The sequence below is a fragment of the Dromaius novaehollandiae genome, chromosome 20 (genome assembly GCF_036370855.1).
Source record: "Dromaius novaehollandiae isolate bDroNov1 chromosome 20, bDroNov1.hap1, whole genome shotgun sequence".
NCBI lineage: Eukaryota > Metazoa > Chordata > Aves > Casuariiformes > Dromaiidae > Dromaius > Dromaius novaehollandiae.
In genome coordinates this window covers 8,149,292-8,171,682 of record NC_088117.1, presented here as the reverse complement: position 1 = coordinate 8,171,682, position 22,391 = coordinate 8,149,292, and the positions used below count along the sequence as shown (strand labels likewise).

Genomic DNA, 22,391 nt, shown 5'->3' with positions numbered 1-22,391 from the left:
CGAGCAGCAAACAAGTTTTTTCTCCATTTTCCCTTCCTGAGGAGACTGGGCTGTTTCCCTCTCAGGAAAGCGGGCGGTAAAAAGGCAGATCCCCATCTTTCCTCACAGAGCAGAAGCCACTCGCTCACTGCAAAGCGTCACCCTGGGAGTCCCCAACATCAGCGCGAGCGCGCAGGGTCAGGATCCACCTCCGTGCACAGCTGTTTCCCAGGCTGTGGTTTCACACACTACCTGCATCTGCTAGAAGACACTGTGCGATCCAGAGGGCGTTTCCTCCCCAGGACAATTAGGTCGTGTTAGAACCACGACCTCAAGGAATGGGATTAATTACAGCGATGTTGAGCATGACTTTGTCCACAGGGACAAGTCATATTTGACATCCCCGCCAGCTGGTCACAGGGCTGGAGGATGAGCTAAACCTGAACGGTCCCTCCCTGTGCCGGTTTATTGGCAAAAGTTGTCCGGCACGTTCAGGTTTTGGGGGAGAACAGCCTGCATGAAAGCCTCAGCCAGCAAGACCTGACTCCAGAGCATCCCGCCGGATAAGAGCTGTGCCGCAGTGTCACGCTGACATGGGCAGTTAGAAGCAATGGCCAGGGAGAAAGCCAGGTACTTCCATCAAGCAACGACCAAGTTCTGTGGAGCATCCAAGCCGGGCATGACTTGAACTGTTGTTTCAACACAGAGGTCAAGGGGAGTCCTTAGAGAAAGGCAAGAGGACTCGCACACGAAAGACCATGTTCCTCAGCCTGATCTACATGTTTTAGCTAGCATGCAAAAACCTCATATTATTTCTCACCTACCGATGGGTCCCAGCCATGGGGGCACTTACCCAGCGTCACAGACAGCCCTACGGGCTGCAACAAGAGGTTTCCCCTCCCCAAAGGGCCAACCCCCTTCACAGCCAGCCTGCCTGCACAGCCCTCTCCCAGGGCTACCCACCGCCTCCCTCGGTGCGAGGCTCTGCCTCAAAAAGTCTAAAAGAGTTACAACCCCCCCAAGCCAATCTTTGAGGCCAAAAAGGGTTTTGAAGAGAAGGGGAAGGGTGAGGGTAGGGAAAGAATCTGAAGTTGCATCACTTGGAAATACCCAAGTGCTTTGGAGATGTACGTACATGTTCAGCTTCCTACTTTTCTCCAGGAAACTACTTGGGAACAGCAAAATCACCCCAAAAGAAGCCCAATGACATCTGCCTGCAGTGAGTAGAAACATCCTTGAATTTAACCCAAACTAGCTTACGTGCAAAATATTCCTTTCCTTGGAGCTAAGGAGCTTGGGGGGTTGGACCTCCAGGCAGATGAGTGGGGTAAGAGAGGTTTGAAATATAAATCAGTCAAGTGTTTTTGCCCTTTGGCTGGTCTCAAATCCCATCCAGAGACGTTCTCGATGGTATTTCAAACATATCTAGGAACACGAACTAAAACTGGGTTTCGTTTTCTTCAACAGAAGTGACCATGACGCCTTCATGACAAGGAAAATAAATCGGAGGGGGGAAAAGTCTTATTTGCAATAAAAGTTTTGTTCTTTCGGAAAACCAGGCCACTTTCCAAGCAGCTTTCATGTAGACAGAACAACTGCAACCGGCTCCGGGAGAGGTTGCTCCTGCTGCCACCCGCACAGGCGCACTGAAATCCAGGGAAAGCGTGGGGATAGCATTTCAGGTCGCCTGATCCTGCACACGAAACGTGAGGTGCCTCTGGGGAGGCCGGTTTCGACATCAAGTCAGGCCACGTCTCTTACGGGGAGCAGTCTGGGTCTGGCCCAGCTGATGAGACATGAGCCACGGGCCAGGACCGGCTCCGGCACTTCTCGCCCGGGCGCAGGGGAGCAAAAGGATCTGCTCTGCTAACGCTCCCCCCGTGACGGGCCTGGTCTCCGGGGGCTCCGCTCTGCACGGTGTAAGCGGGGAGGGGAAACATGAAAACTACGGTCCTGATGCTCCATTTCCAAGGGCCACCTCGAGCCACCGACCCAGACTGGGAGCGGCCCAGCGTTACGTCTGCAGCAGGCTCCTCGCTAAAGCCGTTGCCTCTCCCCGAAGCATCCCCGAGCCCCTGCTCCCACGCATGCCCTGGCGAGCTGCCCGAGCCTCCGCCGCACGCCTTCCTCGCGGGTGCACGCGACGGCGAGCGCGGCGGGGAGGCCAGGTGGCTCGGGTGTGCGTGCCAGGCAGCTCCCGCCTCACCTGCAGCGACTTGTCGAGGGGGAGCCGCATCTGCCCTTGCTTGTCTCCTTTAATCTGCCTGGGGAGAAGGGAGAAAAGGGAACGGGAACGGTAAACACGGCTCAGGCAGCTGCAAGTCCCAGCAACCGCTGGGCTGAGCAGGTGATTCAGAGCGCTGGGGGCCTCCAGACGCCCGTCCTTCGCCTCCCGCCGACAGCTCCAGCGGGACGGCCGGTGATGACGGGGGCCCGGGAACCGCCGGGCTGGAGGGACCCAGGAGTGCCATCCCGGATCTGTCTGCCACCGTGCAAGGTGCTGCACGAACCCTGCGATCCCACCCAAAGGACACGCGACCCAAGAGGAGCGAGCGGGGCAGAGCGTCGGATCATGCCCACTGCACTGAAGTGTTCAGCACGGCGACAGACCACTGCGGCACCCCTCAGGCACCTCCGCGGCGAAGCCCCTGCAGAAACACAGCTAGACTATTGCAGCGGCTCCCGGGGCATCCTCAGCGTTACTGTTCTGCAGGGCCACGCTACCCTCCACCAGCCTCTCTGCCCCATGGCCTGGCTTTGCCACCAACCTGTCCCAGCGCCAACCGTTTCCCCAGACAGAAAAGGGTGACTGTCATCAGCCTGATGGAGACTGTCACTTCTGCCTTTGCATCCATCAGCCTTTGCATGACCCAAAGCAAATCACCGTGAATGATCACGGTGCCCTCAAAGGTGGCCGAGACCTTTCGGTCCACGGCCGGATGACGTTTCACGCCAACTCGGCACAGGCGTGGGTCCTTGCACAGCGCTGTCACAGACGTGACACAATTTGATCATCACCACCAAACCCTCAGCGAGGACGTGGGAACACCCAGCGCAGACTAAGCCCTGACAAGTCCAGCCCGGGATTTGTACAGGCTCCCACGCGTGGTGGACAGGCTCAGGACCACGGGCGCTTGGTCCTCGTCCAGCCGCAGAGACGGATGCTGCAATGCCTGCTGGGGGCAGGGAGCCTTTCCCACCGCAACCAGGCTGCTGAAGGAGAAGCCCAGACTTTCCTGAGACCTGCTAAGGAGCCCAGCTAACCAGGCGGGGATTTTGCATGGGCGAATCGGGTCCCAGCCCAGCGAGAAGCCCCGGCGTGGGGCAGGAACGCGAGCGGCGACGGGAGAGCGTGGGCCGGGCGAGAGGACAGGGCGGACGGGCAGGGCAGGCGAACGATCTGATCAAAACTAGGCCACGGCTTCAGAGAAGTCACGCAACGTCTCCCGAGGTGCCGCCACCGCCGCTGCCTCTCCTCCCCGTACCGAGGGCGAGCAGCCGGCCCGGCCCCGCGGGGCGCGGAGCAGGAGCCAGTCCGACTGGCTCTCCCTCGCCTAGGAGCCTTCCCGCCCGGAAAGCGCGGGGAGCCCTGTGCTCCCAGGTGCCTCCCAAGCAGGTCAGGACGAAGGCCCTTCGTCTCCCAAGCTTTTGGCCTCATTATTTTCATTCCTGTCCCCACACCCTGCCCATGACAGCAGGGATAAAGATGCCTGTTGCAGCAGACGTGTTCCTGCGGCGCTTCCCGGTCTGCCAGGAGCTCAGAGGCGACAAAGCAGCCGCGCCGGAAAGGGCTTCCCAAGTCCTGCACCCCGTATCGAAAGGTTGAATTTGATTTCACAAGCACCGTTCATATTTGGGGGAGGGCAGCAGAGGGGATGGGGCAGCAGAGGGTCCCTGACTGCAAACGCTGGACCCAGTCGGCTGCACCCCGTGCACGGCTGCGCCGGGCAGGGAGCTCAGCCCCGGCGTCCTCCCGTGGGACACGGGCAGGGACACAGCAGCGAGGCCAGCGACGGGTGCAAAACTCTCCCAGCAATGCCCAGTCGATTCCCTGCATGGGGCAAGGCTAAACACACCTCAAACTTTTGGCCTAGCCACCTGGAAGGGAATATATGTGAACGGGGAAGAAAGGTGCATGTGTGTAGGGAGGGAAACACCCGGATGAACCACCCCAGAGGAAGGCAGCAAGGCGAGGGCAGGCATGGTCAGGCCCCATCAGTTAAAACTTCCCTGGGTTCAGGTTTCTTGAACTGACAGTGAGAGATGCTACAACAAACGTCACCTCCGTGCGAGCATCAGAACCGCAATTTCCTCATCGTCCACCCCCCCACACGCACTTTTTAGTCTTTTCTGAAGCCTGTTCAGGGGACAACCTGTTGGGGGCAACCCCGGCACCCAGCACACGCTGGGTTTTTCTCCTTGCGCTCCCTCTCTCCTGCTCTCCTCCGTTCTTTGTCTTGCGCTCTGTCGCTCTCGCACACACACACACATCCACACCGACTCCCTGTCAAGTTCCTGGCTGATCCAGAGGGAGACGTCGGTCCTGCCAGCTCCAGCATCCAACTGCTCTTCCCGGGCCCGGGAGCTGCCGTAACCATGGAAACCGGAGGCAACGCGCAGGCTCAGCGCGCTGCGGGGGACGCGGGGACGATGCTCCGGCGCACGCGCAGGTGGGGACCCGCCGGGGCACCACCAAACCACCACCCCACGTGGCCTCGGATGGGGACGGCCACGAAGCGGAGGGGACGCCGATCGAGGCTTTCCGCCCCCAAATCCCGCCAGCCCGCGGGGCGGCTCGCGGCCGGGCCAGGCAGCGCTTCGCTTCCGCACTGGCTAGCGGGCAGCTCAGCTGCGGGCGCGATTCGCGGGGAGCTCGGCGAGGCAGTCGGCAGGATGCCGCCGCAAAGCTCTCTCGTGCTCTGCCCTGCGTTTTATCCGCAGCCAGGATGGGCACCCGCCGGCGTGAGAAGTAATCAGTCCTTAATCCTTCGATTCTCTTTGCAACGTGCACGTAAACAGGCCAAATCCCACCCGGCTGCGCTGGGGAGCGTCCTCGCGTTGTCACCGGCAGCAACCCACACGCCTCCGAGGGCGAGATTCGGACCGGCACAGTCAGTTAATGAGCCGATCCAGGCACTGAATTAATTTTGCGCAGCTCCCAACGCAGGCCTTACCCCCGCTTTCGGCAGCGCGGCTCCGCGCGGGCTCCAGCCCAGCCCAGCTCTTCGGCACCTTGCGTCGAGCCCGCGGACGCGTGCACGGATGGCACCGCGCGAGGGGCCCGGCTCTCCGTCACCGGGCACAGCAGATGCTCTGCGTCTGCAGGAGCCAGACAGCATCCGTCTCGGTGCCAGGAGAACGGCTCGGCGGGCGGTTGGAGAGGGAGGAAGGGGGAGAGGCGATCTGCAGACACCCCCGCTCACCGCACCGGCTGGGAAGTGGCTCTGGAAGCCGGGCCGGAGGCTTGGATCAGCAACTGGGACGGCGCACGGAGACAGGCGAACACCCACCGCGGGGACGGCCGGGCGGCCTCGCCAGCCGGGGCCCCCAAAGCGAGCAGCCCTCGAAGCCCAACGTGCCGCAGTTAACGCATCCCTCTGGCCTTTCCCCCACCGTGGACAAGGCTGCGCCGGCAGCCGTGGGCATCCTGCACCCCTGCCCGCTCGCGGGGCTCCGAGTTTGCCGGGAAGCGTAAGGAGGGCGTCGGGGGGGGGTGGGGGGAATAAAAATACCAGCCCTTCCTTTCTTTAAAAAAACCCAAAACAAATAAAAATAAGTTCACTCAGCTGCCAGCCCCTTCCCTCGTTTCCTGCCCCCTCAACTCGGGGCCGTAAACACCGCAGAGAAAACCCCGCGTGCAAACAAGCCGCGGCCTCCGGACAAAGAGGCGCAGCCTCCGGACGGCCACCGCGCTCCTATTTTTGGCTGCAGCCCGGCCGGGGTGGAACAAGCGCGCTTCAGCTGTCCTGCCGCCGCGGCCCGCCGCCGGCCGAGCCTCGCCCGGCTCCGGCCCTCAATGGCCCCATTGTTCGGGGCCGGGAGCTCAGCTGCGCCGGCCCGGCCGGCTCCCCGGCATCCGGCAGCGTACGGGGCCCGCGGCGGGACGCCGGCCCCCCGACCGGGCTCTGCTCCCCGCCGCGGCGGGGCGAGATGCGTGTTGTGCTCCGATTCCCTCAACGGGGTGTGGGGGGTATTTTGGGGTTTGGGTTTCTTGGAGGGGGAGCCCGGTGAAAGGAGACACTTCGCAGTCTCTCACCACCGGAAAATCTCTCGGCTTCCCCGGCCGCGGCTTGTTCCCCCGCGCCGAACTCGGAGCCGCGGTAATCGCACCGCGCAGACGGCCCCCGGCATCGCTGGACCGCGCGCCTTGCAGACAGCCCGGGACGGATCCGAGCACGCGCCGGCGTCAAGGCGGCCGCACTTCAGCGGGTCGCAGATCTGCAGGAGACGGGGCACCGCGGAGGCGCTCGAGGAAGGGCCAGCCTTCCCGAGGCTCGGCACGCCGCCAGCTCCGCTCGCCCGAAAATCGGAGCCCTCGAGCGAAAGCGCCGAGCGGCTCTGGCACCCTCCGCCCAGCCAGCAACTCCCAGGGCTCTGCCTGACACGCACGCACCTCCACTGGGAGCCGAAATTTTCCAAAAGGAAGGTCAGTGTCGACATTTCTTTTTCAACTCCCAGGAGTTTCCTCCTGAAAGATACAGGTTAAGGGCTGCAAAAAATCCCTTTGCAGTGCAGCCTGAGGGCAGCGTCCTCAGCAAGCTCCAAATGCCACCCGAGGAAAAAGGGTAAAGAAATAGGTCCAAACAGCAGCCCAAGCCTCTTCCAAGCCATCGTTCTTTCCAGGCCAGAAGAGGTAAAAACGCCTTGGGAACAGCAGTGGGACGTCCCTCCGAACACCACCGCGATGTGCCGGCGGGTCCGAGGGACCGCGTCCTCTGCTCCCGTCGCAAGCAGTTGCGGCAGAATCCCACCACGGCCGCTCGTGCCGCTTTAGCCACCGCGGCCGGGCGATTCTCCGCCAACCCCAGCACAACCCAGCAGCGCCCAGGGAGAATTAGGGTTGCCCACATCGAAAACAAGCCCGTATCAAACCCGCGGAGCCGGGCCCAGGCAGCCGTATCACCACGTGCTGGCTGAACCGGCGGCTGATGCCTATCGATACAAGACGTGCCTTCTTTCTGCACAGCTCATTTCTCGCTCCTGGAAGAGAATAGCTTTCCTGGCAGTAGCGGTATCCCACGCGCAGGAACAGCTTGCTGTCTGTACTCGAAGCAGTGAAGTAGCAAAGTAGCCCAGTGCAGACAAGCCCTGCTTTACTTATGGCTTTAAACACCGTTTCCAGCGTAAGTAACGGTTGCGCTGGTGCAAGGCTGGGCAGACCAGAGCAGGCATCAGTCCTCTGGGCTTTTTGGGTTGTCTCTCAAACACATGCATACAACTGCCCATGGGGGCAGGGAGGCCCAGACTGTGCTGATTTATTGGAGGACATACGACTGTAAACGCACTCCCCCTCCTAGTAACTCTGCCGCTCTTCAAACGCAGCATCGGCAGCTCTGCTATGCACACGGATTCTCTCCTACTCCTCAATCCCAAATGGACGCAGCCAAGCATTCCCCAGACCAGCTACCTCCAACACTTGGGTCCCCAAAACAAGCAAAAGGGGCAAGCACGTAATTCTTCCTCGCAGCATGTCCCCCGTCCACCCTCAGGAGAGAAGATGACCCATTATCGCAGCATAACGAAGGCTGCATAGTCCTCTCCCTCCCACCACATTCTTCTTGCAACCTAAGACAAAAATCTTTTCATTCCCTTAATGTTTGTTCCACTCTTTGGAAGAGTCTCCAGTGATCGACTAAAGGAAAAAGCCAAGCACAACTCTAACTGGACCATCTCCTTCATAGACTTTCCTTGTACGATTTCTCCTGCACAGGCCCAGTACCTCCCTGTGCCACATATGCCCATCAGTATCTGTCATGGAGATCCCTTAGCAACTGGTTCCTTCCCTTGTATTGACCTCTTTTATCTTCTTAGGCTGCCAGTCACCCGCCTCTCGACTCACAGCGAAGGACCTAGCAAAACAGCCACATGCAGATCAAGATCTCGGAGAGCCCCCAATGCGCCTTGCAAACTCAAGAGATGCTTTTGCGCAGCAGGTTTCGTGGGCTGGCCTCCCCCAAGCCCTTCTGGAGACGCTACAGGAACAGAGCACGATCCTGCCAAAACCTCCTGGTTGTGCCTGCCTCTGAAAACCACAGCTCAGGGCGCGCGGGCCGTCCCAAAGGGCTTTGTTCACTGCTGCCGAATCCGAGTATTCAGGAAACAGAGCTTCTAGCAGCAGCGCAGCGCTGGATGATACTACGTGTGTGTCGTCTTCAAGCGATTTGCCCTGGTAGTCTGGAACCAACGTCACATCCAGCAGCCAGTCGGACGCAGGGAGAACCCCGTGCCAGATCTCTGGGCTGATAGCGCCAGAAGATGATTCACCAAAGAAGTATTCCACCCAGGGTCTCCCTGTCCAGAGGGAATACCCGGTGATCTGATCTCTCAGACACTATATTTTATTCAGCATTTAACACTGGCAAAACACTTGATAGGACCCACAGGAATTTCTGCATCTGCTAATCCACTGCCTCTTCTCTCTGGTCCTCTCCAAGTTTTCATTGTTGCCTTGGATTTGACTTCGGCCTGCTTCTTTTAAGGTATGAGGCTGATATGATCACACTGTGTCTCCCCAGAACTTATAAACCTACTGACCCATTTCCAGCCAAGTTTATCGGGGCAGGTGGAGACCTCAGAGATAACGTTCCTGCGGTCACAGACATTACGGGAGAGGCTGGAGTGCAAACTCTCTGCTCAGACATCGCAGTATACACACAGAGCAACACACTGACTTTCCCCAATCACAAGGGAACAAAAAAGAACAGGCTGCAAAACTGGAGATCGTGGTTTAATACCCTACTGCTAGACAAAGCCAAAGGAACCAGGCTTTGCAAGCGCCAACCCTGGCAAAGCAGCACATTCAAAGCTGTTCATCTACAAGGTCAGAAGTGAGATGAGACCTGACGTGTCATCCCACCCACCTCAAACCTGCCAGTCCGTGCAGTTAGTCCCCCGAAGCACTGGGCTTCGGGCATGGGCTGCAGGAGCTGCTCCGGAGCCGGCCGCACTGCACCAGCCGCAGCTCTCCCAGCGCAGCCCCCGCAGCACCACGGCAATCACACCGCAGGTGCGCACCCCCCCACAGCCTGCCTCCCCCAAACCTCTGCTCACCACCACACACTCCCAGCCACTGCCAAATGGAAAAAGAGCAAGAACTACAGTGCAAGCAAGCTGCAAGGAAAGAGCAGGAGAGATGAAGGACACTGAAAACATCCCAGGTTTCTGCAAAAGAGGGGCAAAATTCCCAAAGGATATTAGGACAGGAATTGCATCCCATGCTACAGAACAGGTTTCCTGCCAACACAGCCAGATTCAAGACCAGCAAGCTTATGCGTATTGACAACCACCCCCAAAACAGGCATCCTGGAGATGTAACATCCCTGAGGAACATCAGCACGTCCTTCCCTTTATAGCATGCTTCTTGCTGTGCCCAATCTCCCCACTGCTTTAGAAGACAGCAGAAATGATTTCAGGTATCAACTTGATATACCAAGGGCTGAAAAGAAAAAAATCCTTCTTTGTAGGAAGCCTGTAGAAGCCCTGAAGCATGGGATTAACGATGCAAGATCACCCCAGCAAATTCTTCTCCCTCCTTACTTCATCCAGCCACTAGCCTGCATGTTAGCCTATATAGGCAGCCCCTGTAATCAGCCCTCTCTCAGGAAAAAGATGGGGAAGGGGCACAGGCTCACCCTGAGTCTCCTGGCCTGCAGGGATGGTACCTGGCCCACGCCCCATCCCAGACACCAGAACAACTTGCCACCAGTCTGTAACTGGACATCCTGCTTCATTAGGGACGAGCCGTCTGCTCGCAGGCTCACGCAGGCTTGCCCAGCTGGCTGCCCAATTTACTCTGCCTGCCCCAACTCAGGGATATGAATCTATGTCAGACAATCTGAAGTTATTATCTGATTAGCCTATGTGATATGGCAGTGCCTGATTCAATACCCATTGAAATCAAAGGCCCCTTGATCTCATCAGGCACTAAATCAAGGCCTGGTTCTCTCCAGCCGAGCACAACCATCCCGTCTTCACCAGTTACTCTAGCAGCCTAGGCCACCACTACATAATTAGAGGGCATAATGCTGGGTTTAACCCAATGCACCAACATGTCTTTTCTTATCAACTGTGAATTTCCTCTTGCTTTGGACTTCCAGTCCAGAGGGAGTTAATAAGTGCTATTGAAAGCTTCTGTAACCACTAGCATCTAAGGATCTCAAAGCACTACAGAGACACCAGTGAGTTATGTTAGCAACTCTCCTAGGAGAGTTTGAGCCAGGTTTAATAGAAGGCAGAAACAGAAGCACTGGGAGATTAAATTGGGTCTATCCCAAAATGTCCCTGGGTCCAATTATCATCTTGCTTTCACTGCAGACGCAAGTCAGAAGTAACTACACCGAGTCAGAGCTGGAAAGAGAGAGCAGAAATCTGGCCCGTTGCATACAAGCTGCAATTTGAGATGCTATTTATTTTTCTTTTGCTCATTCAGGAGCAGAGCTGCCAGTGTTAGCAGACACGTCAATTCTTGGCTCCATGGGATCCAGGCTGAAAGACAACATCGGTGAAGGGAAGAGCAAACCGGAAACCACTCCGCATTGGATAAACAAGTCAAGGATCGTTTTGGAGGACCTAACATTTCTACCTGGCATATTCTGGAGTGAAAGGGGACGTGGAGACCACAGCCTGTCCGACCCCTGGTGACACGGTCCTCAGTTTGGTCCTTTGCAAAATGCATTTGAGGCAGTGGGAAGACACCCTCCAGGACCCGGCCAAACGTTACCAGGCCTTGATGTGCGCCTGATCCCGAGAAGCCCGTAGGGTCGTAATGGGGGGTTTAAAGCAAGACCCAGAGCTCCCCTCCAACAACATCCCCTTGTCCTTCTCTCCTGGGCTGTCCCTTGAGCAGGGGCTGGGAGGCAGCACAGGGAGGGAGCGCTCCCTGCCACGGGCACAGGAGTTTCACCACTTACTGCCCCACAAACAGGAGCCAAGAATATAGAAACTGTTGCACGAGCAGGAAGGAGAGCCACAGGGCTGGCAGGGGTATGGTCTCCCTCCCTAGAGCAGTCGCTTCCCACCCCACTCTGCTGAGAGCTGGAAAATCCCCTTGCAAAAAAAAAAAAAAAAAATTAAATTAAATTAAATGAAACCCCACGGTTGGGGGGGGGGGGGGAGGGAGAAAAATCCGGCATTAAACAAACGCAGCACGTTTGGCCGAGTCCTGCTGGACGGCAGCGCGGCTGAGCAGCAGGAACAGCAAACAGTGGCGTTCACAGCAACAGCGCCGGGAGCCGTGGGGCGGGCGCTTTATAGGCCAAAAAGTGGCTTTATAAAAACGGATCTTTAAATATTTGCTCCGACGCATCTTCTGAGTCACATCTGCTTTGGCAGTTAAACGCTCGCAGTCCTCGCGCCTGGCCCCTGCAGCCACCCGAGGAGAGCGGGCTCCGGCACGGGAGCGAGCCCCTGCCCCGGGAACGGCCCAGGCTCCCACGGGCAGCGCGGGCTGGCAACGCCGAAGCCCTTCGGCCTCAGGGACCCCACGTAAGGGACAACCAGTTTCAGCTCTCGGCTGCACGGTGGGATTTGCGGCTCCAGGAGATAAAGTCCCCGTGCGAAAGATGGAGGGCTGAGGCTAGGCACGCCGCCGCGGAGCAGAGACTGAACCCCAGATCTCCAAACACAACATGGACGTGTCCACTACAAAGCCACCCCTTCCTCCCCAGCCCGTAGAAGAAACGAATACGAAAACCGCAGTTATTCCCTTCCCACCTCTCCAAGAGGAACGGTATCTGCCGTTAGCTAGATTCACCAAATCTGCTCATTTCAGCGATCCTGTTCAGTAATGACGGAAACATCAGTGTCTGAACAAGCTGCTCCAGAATTAAGGCTCCCTGCAGAACTGGAGGACGTCTAGTTTAACAAGCAGCATCGCTGTGACTCACAAGAGCCACCACAGCCGTCTGCCTCGGGGTCGGCAGCCAGGACACAGCTACGGCCGCTCACGGCCCTGGGGAAGGTGCGTGCCGGGTCCCAAAGCACGGCAGGGAAGAGCAGGTCCTGCACGGCAAGTTTGGCACGACCAAACTAAAACCAGCACGGCAAGAAGGAACACGAGAAGAACAAATTCATCCCAGTGCCAAACGATGCCAAGAGGAGCCCAGACTTCCCAAAGTCCTGCTAAAACCAGCTGTTCTTTGGAGCAGGTCTCACCAGCTGCAGACAAGGCAGGAGGAGCCCTCGGCTTCGCTGGGCAGGAGAATTTCAGCCTGAGCACCCAGAAGATGCACGAGGGGAGCTTCCCCCCGCCTCCCTCCGGTCCTCCCCCTGAACGGGGCTGTCGCCTGCCTCGCACGTGGCAGGTTAGCGCAGGGGCCGGGCTGCGAAGCCCAGAGCAGCTGTGACTCACTGCCGCTCCGCGCGGCATCGCGCTCCCTGGAAACGTCAAGCAGCATCTCGGCTCTCCCTCCTGCCCCTCGGCTCTGCCGCAGCCCGGCAGCAGCGCGGAGGGGTTCCCTTTGCTCTCTTTCCCTCCTAGATAAGGAGATGGTGGCAGGAGGTGGAAGAAACATGGGTGAAGATCCTCTCCTTGCTTGAAAGCTCCTCAAGAGGAAGACAACTTTCAGAAAGGTTTGCAAGCACACAGTGCCTTTCCATGGACCACAGGCGCAGCCGGCACCACGAGCCGCTCAGCACGGGCAGCAGCCCCGGGCCTGGAAAGGGCGCGTCACCGTGGGAGGGAAGCACACAGCACGGCAGCAGGGCTCGTGCATCAGACATCGCCGCTGATGCGTTAGCAAAGGCTTTTTGCCGGGCTTCACACCCCTGACCTCCACCCGTGTCCGTGCTCGGGGCCTCTGCTCCTCCCCAGCACACAGACTCCCCCAGCCCTTTCGCAAACGCAGCAGTCGCCGGCACCAGACAGTCCCAGGACATCCCTGCTTGCTCCCGAGTAGGATTTGGGGGTGACCGGAGACCCTCTCTCCCCACAGCCCCCTCAGCTCCTGCTGGGATTTGCCTGTGTCCAGAGCTTGGGAATTTGCCTGCACCAGGCTGGGAAGAGGCACCTGGCCAAGCCCTCGCGGAGAGCAGTGGGGCAGCGCAGCCAGGCAGGTTACAGCCTCCTCCCAGGAGCAGCTCGGCACCACGCGGGGAGCAAAGGAGCCTAATTCAGGTGCAACTTGTCGGCGGAAAACAGCTCGAGCCTGCCCTGGCTTCCCGTGACCAAGCCCTTGCGCGAGCCCGAGTTCCAGCGTTTCTGCAACTCCTTCGCTCCAGGAGAAGAAAACAGCTGCAGCAAGCTGGATTCCCGACCGCGCTGCTGCAGGGCCTCCGTTTCCCAACCACCGCCTTTCTCCGGCCGAGAAACGCCGGCTGGCCCTCCCCGCGCAGCTCCCAGCCTCGCTGCGTGCGGCTCACCCGCACGGAGCTCCCTTCCCTCCCCGGCCCCCCTGCTGCCTCCCCAGCCCCCTGGGCCAAACACACTCATTTGCCTATGAAGAGCCTGAAGGTGCATCTGCAGCCCAGGGGAGCAGGATCAGGCTGCTTCATTTCCTGCTCTTCACCTCCTCCAGCTCTTCACCCAAGCACAAGAGCCTTCTCCTGCGCGCCCCGCGCTGCCTCAGCAGCCTCCGTCTCCCCGGCTCCGAGAAAAGCATCTCCTCTCCCTCCCTTTGCACTTGATCTGCTGAGCAGCTTGGGAGCAGCCTGCATGAAAGGTACTGACAAAATAAAGTTGGATTGTACTGCATTATTGAAAAAGTGACCTCCAGTGGTCAATAAAGCCTTTGCCCACCGTTTCCAGGCAGTGGTGCCTGTTGTCAGGCTTCGTCTCGGTTCAGCAGGACGCCGGTTCGTCTCTCCCAGTCCCGGCTCCCACGGGTGACTCGTTATCACTCAGAGGCTGCACTTTGGTAACGAGGAGCTCAAAGCACTTTAATGCACGGATGCAATCATGAATGCAAACAGGCTGCAGGCAAGAGAGCAACGCAGCAGCAGTCTGTTCCCCCCATCTCCATCCTCACAGCTACTGGCGCTAGGCAAAAGCACTAGATCTGATAAAAGAAGTTGGCAGAAGGCACAGTCCTAGGAGGAGGCGTTTTTAGGGTTTACTGCAAACCTTAAGCCACCCTGCATGGGGAAAGGGAGGGGGAATTCAAGGGACACCATTCCCCGTGTCTCAGCAGCACCGAGCTCAGCGTCTGGCCTGGGAGAGGGCTGAGCTACCCAGCACAGGTAGCACGCCCGTCGCCCTCGAAGACGCCCTGGTACAGGAACACACGTCCCCTCCGCTGCGCTGCCACGTTCCCACTCCTTTCACATTTGCTTTCCATGAACAATTGCACAATCAGCTTCTTCCTCCCTCCCCCTAACCCCAGCTGCAGAAAGCAGATCTGTCCTAGACGTGTAAGAAACCACCGGAGGGGGTAGACCCTGGCGTGGGGGGAGCAGCCTCCGTGCCGGAGCCCAAAGCGCAACTGCTTCGGGGCAGAGCGGAGCTGGTTTCCCTTCGAGTCACGCGTGGGCGCCCAGCGACACGCACGCACACGCAGCCGCCGCGCTCCTCGGAGGAGCACGCGTGGGAGACGGCGACGGCCTGCTTGCAAGATCAGCAGTTCCCGCACACGCGGCAGCCCGGAGGCTTGCTGGCGAGCTCGGGTGCTCCCGCGCTTGCGGCTCCATCCCCTCTTCCTTCCCCCTCTCCTTTCACGGCCTCGGCAAGATGAACGGCCTCACCTTGCCGTCCCCCTCGCGCTGGGCACGAGGCCAGCTGGGAACTTTGGGTGAGGCTTTTTTCCCCTCTTGGGTTTAGTTTCAGGTAGGATCCCAGCTGCAATAAGCTGAACCTCCTCAGGACATTAGGAGAGGACAGAGAAGGACCAGCCTTCCCCAGAGAAGCAGAGGGTGGGCCCTAAAGCAGCTCAGCTTTCAAGGATCCCCCTTCCTCTATACGTCTCAGTGCCATCAAAGCAAGGGACACCTCAGTCCCTCCCGCTTTGACCATGAGAGCAGCAGCTGCCCTCCCCTCCAGGTCCTTCACCATCTCAGGATCGTACTGTTCAGGGACAACGTCCTCCCACCTTGTCCACGATCTGGCAAGTGCCCCAACGCCTACACAGGCCAGGCCAGGCTGGGGAGAGCTCCCCAGGCCTTGGCAGACACTTGTGACCAGAGCTGGAGCCTTTGCAGTGTCACCTCTGCTTCCCAACAGGGAAATCTGTACAGGGCAGACAACAAGCTTCGCAGACACATTGCGGAGGGGGTCACCAGGCAGCGGGGTCTGGGAAATGTGGGCAGTGAGAAGTACGGGGAGAAGGGGCTAAATAAGCAGCTTCTTCCCCAGGGGGGCTGGTTTAGGCAGCATGAAAGATTAATGGTCTCAGGGATGCAAGGGGAGGTGGAGGAGAAGAATCTTCTCCCATGGATGCAGGTGCACATGCCTCAAAACTCGTAAGCATGGTCAGGACCAGGGCTGTGGCCGTGGGCAGAATCTAGCACAAAGGGCAAGGAGATAACCAACAAAATGATGCGCTCCTAAATTTCGTGACTGTCGTGCGTCATCTCCCACCTTTACCCCCACACCCTACACCCAGAGCTGTGCAAGGCTAATTTCCAAGAACGGCTGTCTTGGAAGAGACCCCTTCCATTTCAACCCATCTGCCAAGCGCAGGCAGCCTTCCCCAAATCAGCTCCCCTCTTGTGCGACGTGCCAGCGGCACGGACCGGGCTCCTCTCCACCGAAAGTAATGCACCCGTGGCACAGAGACAGCAGTTGCCTACGTACCACCTGCAAAGCTGCCTCCCGTCGCATGGAAACGTGCAGAGCGCTGGTATTTAACAGCAGGATCCCAGCAGGTTTATTGCACCCCGTCGGCGGAACAGCCGCATCCCTCCCCCTGTTATTCCGTGGCTCATAGCCCTGGGATCGAGAGCGAGGACAAAGCTCTCCGGTCCCCTCTGGTAGGCAGCCCCGCAGCTCTCTCCTTCAGGTGGGCACTCACACAGCCCTCGCAGGCAGCGACTGGTAAGCAGCATCCTTCCCAAGAGGGTAGGAGCAAGGAGCTCCGGCTGAAACAGGGGTTTCGGTGCTGCTCTCTAGAACTCGGCATCCGGCACGGCTGCGACGCCAAGGGCGGGACGTCTTCTGAGGCCAGAGGTTGCTCTGTTTTGCAGCCTGAAGGGTTGCAAGTTCTCGAAAGAGAAGTGGTCCGTGACATTCCCAGGGGAAAAGTCACGAGCCAGCTGAGTGCAGGCCAAAGCTCTGCCTGCAGCTGCAACAAGATGGCAGGGCCTTGTGATGGCCAGCAAGCAGGGAAGACGAAGGGACCAGAGCTTTTGGGGTGATGCTAGAGCAGTGTTCCAGCTACCCCCAGACTACACAGCACCTCTCTACAACGGACGGGTAGTTCACTTCACCGAGTGCAGACCACCTAGATGCAAAGCTCTGCACAGTCCTGACACCACTGCGATGGACGATGGCCCTTTGTCCTCCTGACAAGAAAGAGACATCAGCAGCTCTTTTCAACTCCAGGAGCTGCCCGCGACACCCCACAGAGCTAACTTTATAGAGCTGACACAGAAAGGCGGCTGTCTTGAGCTGCTGCAAGTTCCTGTTGGGGCATCTCAGGCCAGGTAGTCACCTGGTCACAGATTCCCCTCCTCCTGCACGAGCTGCCAGCATTCAGCACCTTCTCCCGGTAGCTATTGAGCCCTTCTGGACCTCAGACACCTTATACAGGCTGGAGAGAGCTATATAGACCTGCCTGGTGGCCACTGGCAGCCTCGTTCTTGGAGAGGCAGGACCATGAGACAAGTGTTTATAACCTCAGCCCCAGTCCTTAGGTCTCTCTGGAGTCGAGCAGGCAGAGCACCTTCCACTGAACCCTCCTGCCCTCTCCTTTCTAGATCCCAAAGGAGGTGCAGGTTACGCGTGGTCAGAGCAGGCTCTGGCAATGGCCCCCTTCCCCTCCCTCCCCACAGGACGGGGTAAAGGATGGTCTTGGGGACTGGAATTTCACTCTTTGCATGTTCTCACGGCAAAGGGAGGACAAGCAGGACCAAGCACTGCTTTGCACGGCTGCTGCCGTAGCTGGCCTTGCCCCAGGCTCTGGCAGGGCCTGGGCAGATCCTCCCTGGCTGGCAGGCCATGTCTGGCTGCCTTCAGCCACACAAAATGACCATTTCTCTTCAGAAAGATGAGGCATGCTGTACTTTAGGTGTGAGTCAAGTCAGGGGTTTGGGATGCCAAAGGCAGCTGGCTTCAAATCCTTGAAGTTTTGACTTCAAACCTGCAGTCTAACGCCAAGGCCCATGGCTGGATGGATCACGAGGGACCATCACAGGGTGGGATCCCGGGGCTGTCTTTCCAGGTCTCGTTTGGAGCTGCACCAGCATTTCCACTGGCACACAGGGATCACGTCCAACACTCATGTCCACCGCTCCATCCCTGGCGGATCAGGTCTACCAGGTGAACCTGGGCACAAGTTACTGCTCAGCAGCTTCACAAGCTTTAAATAGTAATAATAACGAAAAGTCGCAGCCTGCCACCTCAGATCAAGCTCCGTTTTGGATCTCCAAGCCCCAGCCAGGAGTGCTAAACCAGACAGGCAGGACCAGAAAACGTTCCCATCCTACCTCTGCAAAGAAGAGCCTCGGCTCCACGCCCTTGCAGTCTGCCCCTGGGGTATCCGTCTGGCAGGCGGAGCGAGGCTTTGTTGTTTAAGACAGCCTAATCCTCCAAACCTTGAATCAGTGGAGCCAGATCCTGCCTCTCTGATTCGCACGAGGTAGCCCCCCTACCCCGTGCAGGATTAGCCCCCCCAGCTTCTGCGGAGCTGCCCACGGCGCAAGGCATTGCTCGGGGACGTAGGAGGATGCTGAAGCCGGGCCCCAAGACGTCAGGCTGCCGGCGCGGGAGCGAGGGGCGATGCCGAGCGCACGTGCGGAGCGGGAGTGACACCCCCAGCCGCGACCAGGAGACCAGCTCCCATCAGGGTCGGGGAGCTGGGAGAAACTGGGCTCCGGGCCCTTCCTGGGGGACGTGGCTGGGCAGGGCGAACGACCGCGTGGGGCGAAACAGGGGACGCGATACCAGCCCGTCACTTGCCAAGCAACCAAGCGCGAGCCGCGGTAGCTGCTCCCCTTTTCCGCTTCCCTCCTGCCTCTGCAAACCCCTCTCAACTTTGCCTTGCAAGCGAGGCTCAACCCCAAAACAGGCTGCAGCCAGCGGCAGGGCTGTACCTGCACGTGGGGGTGAGTCAGAGCCGGCCAGGCAGATAGACACGCACAAAACCCTCCCCCATGGCCCCTTTTAACTTCTGCCTCCTTGACACATCCCCACCAGCAGTTTAGAGAGGCTTTTTTTTTTTCCCCCCTCCCTTTTTTTCTTTTCTGGCCTTTTTTGTCTTCAGTCCTCCGAGTGGGTGGGGAAAATCCCGGGTGTCAAACTTCAAAAGGGAAACCCGAGTTCGCATCCCGTTCACGCCGACCTGGCAGCCTCACCGCGGGCTTCTGCGAGCACCCGCACCCAGGGCCCGCGGCCCCGCGCGGCCGGAGAGCCCCGAGCCGGCCGGGAGGCTCCCGCGGGACCCGCCGAGCCGAGCGGCTGTCGAGACCTGCATTTGCAGAGGATGCAAAAACACCCGCTGCCTCCCCTCCCTGCGGCCGGTTTCGGTTGGGGACCTCGGTTTCTCCGTCCATCCGTCCACCCGCAGCTCGGCGCTCGGAGTTTTTCGGCTGAGCCAGAGACAGGAGGAGAGTCTGGATGTGAAGCACAGTGGATGGAGGGCAGTGGGGTTTGGGCCCCCAGGCAAAGAGGCCAGGCGGTCCCCAATACGTGCAACGGGGCCAGCGTGCGCCAAAACCCACGCAGAGGCCAGGGCACTGCCCTCGGTGCCGCACCGTCCCCACTGCCCGTTCGGGGGGCTTGTGGGACTGGGATTCAGCCCGCCATCAACAAGCCCTAAGCCAAAAGCAGAGCTCCTGGAAAGCAGCTTAGTGAGGAGAGAAAACCCATCATCTCCCTTCCCTGCTCAGCAGCACATGGCTGTTAGCAGCTTTGTGCACAACGTAGCCCTGCCACCAGCCCCAGGGGCCATCTCGGTGGCACTGCACATGCCTAGGATGCTTCACAGCAAGGATTTTGCTTTATGCATTCGTGTTTGACCCTTGGCTCAGCTAATATCTGCCAGAGACTGTGCCCAGCCGGGCAGAGAGCAGAGACCGGACTCTTCCTCACCAAGCCAAACAAAAAGCATGGCGCAGACCTGCACAGAGGCGCAAGACGTGCTCCATGTTGTACAACCAAAAACCAGACTGTGCCATAGCCTGAGGAGGTGGCCTCTCCTCCACAAGAGCTTCATTGGGGAGCAACAGCTGGACAAAGCCGTCCACACCAAGCCCCTCGGCCCCAGCAAAGGCTGGATGCTCTCTGCACACAACACAGCCGACACGGGGACAACAGAGCTGCCAGCCTCAGCCTCTCATCGTTCCCACCTACAACAGCCCCATCCCACACAAGTCGCCCTCTTTGCATCTTTTCTGCCTTTTCGGATTAGGAGAACTGGGCACTTTGGACCTGGTGCTTTCATAACAAGCCTCGTTTCTCTCCCCAGTTCCCTGCCACAAAGAAAACCAGGCACACAGACAGGAGGAGGTCTGGCATCTATTTGATTCTCTATCCTCCTCCTGAATTGTGAGTTTAAACCTGCTCACAGTTACTTCAGTTCTGGTTTGAGTGGCATGTGAGACCCTCATGCTTTGCGGGAGACCAGCTCCCCGCGCAGAAGAGCTGGCAGGAGCCAGTGCTGCAGATTAAGGGCAAGGACGGTCCGGGGAGGAAGGTCTAGAAACCCCCCGCCGGGAGGAAAACGGGCAGACTGGAGGAGGAGAGCAGGGGCCTGTGAACATGCAACAGGAGCCCCATGTCTAGACGGGTAACGGATCCAGTCTCTGCCTGGAGTGAAGAGAAACGCCACGGTTACGCACACGGCACTTGCTGGAAGGGGACGAGCAGGAGCGAGGGCATCAGCCATGGCAGCTCTGACGCCCAAGTCAACCCACGCGATCCCTCGCAGCCCGCCTCGGCCAGCCACCGCCTTGCACGTTGCTCCCAGCCCCAGATCCCACGCTTTCTCCTGCAAGTTGAGCGTGTAACGCCCAGAACCGGGCAAGCGCGAGTGGCCCCGACAGCAGCACGCGCAGAGACCCGAGCAGACGAGGGAGGTTAACGCGAGCCCTGAGCTTGCGAGGGGGTTTGAATCCAGCAAAATCAGAGGGAAGTGGACAAATTCAGGCGGCGCAGAGGTGCTTCCCTCGCCTCGCGCTCAGCTGTCCCTCGACCGCCACAGTCCTCCCAGATGTTAGTCCTGCTCTCCCCTTTGCAAGCAGTGTCCAGAGAAGGAGCAGGCGAGCACCGCGAGGGAGGCACCTCGCTCGGGGACACGGGGCCGCGGCAGAGCCCTGCTCTCCGGCAGCTCTGCTCCAGCAAGGCGCTTGCATCCGCCGCACCCCACCAGCGAGAAACGAGCAGGCAGGCTTTCCCACGCGTCCCGCGGGGACCAGGCAGGATATGATAAACATTCAACCCACGCCTAACCCAGAGGAAACCCTGGTTTTTGCCCTTCTGTCCCCTGCAGTAAGTGGGGACCCCACAGCACCCCAAGGTGCGGACGGAGGGATGCCTTCGACAGCACCCTACAGCGATGGAACAAGCCGCTGCTGCAGGACTGCCAGGACAAACCTTGATTTTAAGGAACAGTTCAAAGAGGGATGTCCTCGCACCGAGGTAGCCAAATAGCACCTACATGTCCTACCATGAGCCCTTGTTGAGGAGGGGCAGGGCAGAAGGTCCCTGGCATCTCCCCAGGGCTGAAGATGCCACCAGCAAGCACTTCAGCCCACCCTGTGCCCCTTCCCTGGGGGTGTCTGCTGCCGGACCTGGGCAGGAGGCCAGGAGCGGAGGGAAGGGGGCTGCCGTTCCCCCAGCCCGCGAGCCAAGGGCAAAGCACGTGAGTAGGCGCTGGCTTGGATTTCCAAGCCCTGCAGCGGCACAGCTGCTCCTGCCTGTCCCTCTCCCCGCAAAGCGTCCCAGAGATTGGGTTTCCAGGGCTGCTACATCCAGGTGAGCCTCCTTGGCCCTGGCCAAAGTGCCCCTCTCCGCAGGCACGCCGTGGAGACGCCAGGCCAGCCCTCCAGCGGGTGAACGCGGCAGCAGCCCCAGCAGCCTCGGGCCAACACGTTAGCGGAGGACGCCGGGGCGTCTCGCCTCCCGCGAGCACAGGAGATGTGAGCGCTGCGCTGGGCAGGGACTCACCCCGGCAGAAACTAGATCTGGGCCGCTCCAGAACCAAAAATAACCTGCCAGCTGCCCGGGAAGAGACGAGAGCCAAGCGCGCACAGATCACGGACGTGTCAGGAGGGGAGTCATCTGCACCCATCTTCAAGGATAACGAGGGGAGTATGTTTTTGGTGCAATCCAAGGGATAGCAGCAGAGCAGCAGCACAAAACAGCCTCAGATCGTGGGCAGCAAAGCAGCAGACGGCAAATACCCCCCGGGCCCTGTCCTCCATCTGGGGAAGGGCTGCCGTGCCTCGGAGCTGCAGAGAGCCTGCTGCAGCTGCACCAAGGAGCAGAGGCCCCCGCGCCATCCCTCCTCTCCTCTCCTCTCCCCGCGAGGCAGCAGCAAGCACAGCTGGGAGCCCGGAGAAGGAGCACACTCGCGCTCCGGAGGAGGATGTTCTCCCACCCCACCACCGCTCCACATCTGCCGTCCCTGGGCCAGATTCTGGCACCTCCTGGAGAGCGGGGCTCCAGCGGCGATGCTCAGCCTCGGCCGCAGACAGCCGCGGACAAACGCGGCGGAGGCTCCTACGCCCTGCACGGCCCAGGGCTGCGCTCGAGATCTGAGTGCACCAAAGTGGCCTGAGCCTGCCCTGACGGCGGCTGAGTTGGGGGTTACAAATGAAGCAGCTCCAGGTTTCCTTCGGGGAGCTGGAGCAGAGAGGTTACAGGGCAGGAAATCCTGGGTACCAGTCGTGAAGCGGAGGCAGGATGGCTTCTGCAAACAGTTCTCCTTAATAAACAGGAGTCCAAATCCACCATCCTTCCTCTCCCAGAGCAGAGCTGCTGGGGCCTCAGAGCAGCCTGCGGCAGCAGAGCCGGGCAGGATCAGCAGTCACCCCGAAACACCCTCCCCGCCTGAACCGAGGTGACTGGTGCTCAGAGCAGCTGGAGGAGAAGCAGGAATAAAGAT

At 59.2% G+C, this 22,391-nt stretch overlaps 2 long non-coding RNA genes across 2 annotated transcripts in view; one reads left to right on the top strand and one right to left on the bottom strand.

The window, feature by feature from the left end:
• The window catches only part of LOC135330379 (uncharacterized), a 113,787-nt gene that overhangs the window by 80,482 nt on the left and 10,914 nt on the right, over positions 1-22,391 (bottom strand). The window lies entirely within an intron of this gene.
• On the top strand, positions 1,035-1,537 carry LOC135330378 (uncharacterized). Its single transcript, XR_010392376.1, has 2 exons — positions 1,035-1,198; positions 1,447-1,537. It is a non-coding gene; the product is annotated as an uncharacterized LOC135330378 (long non-coding RNA).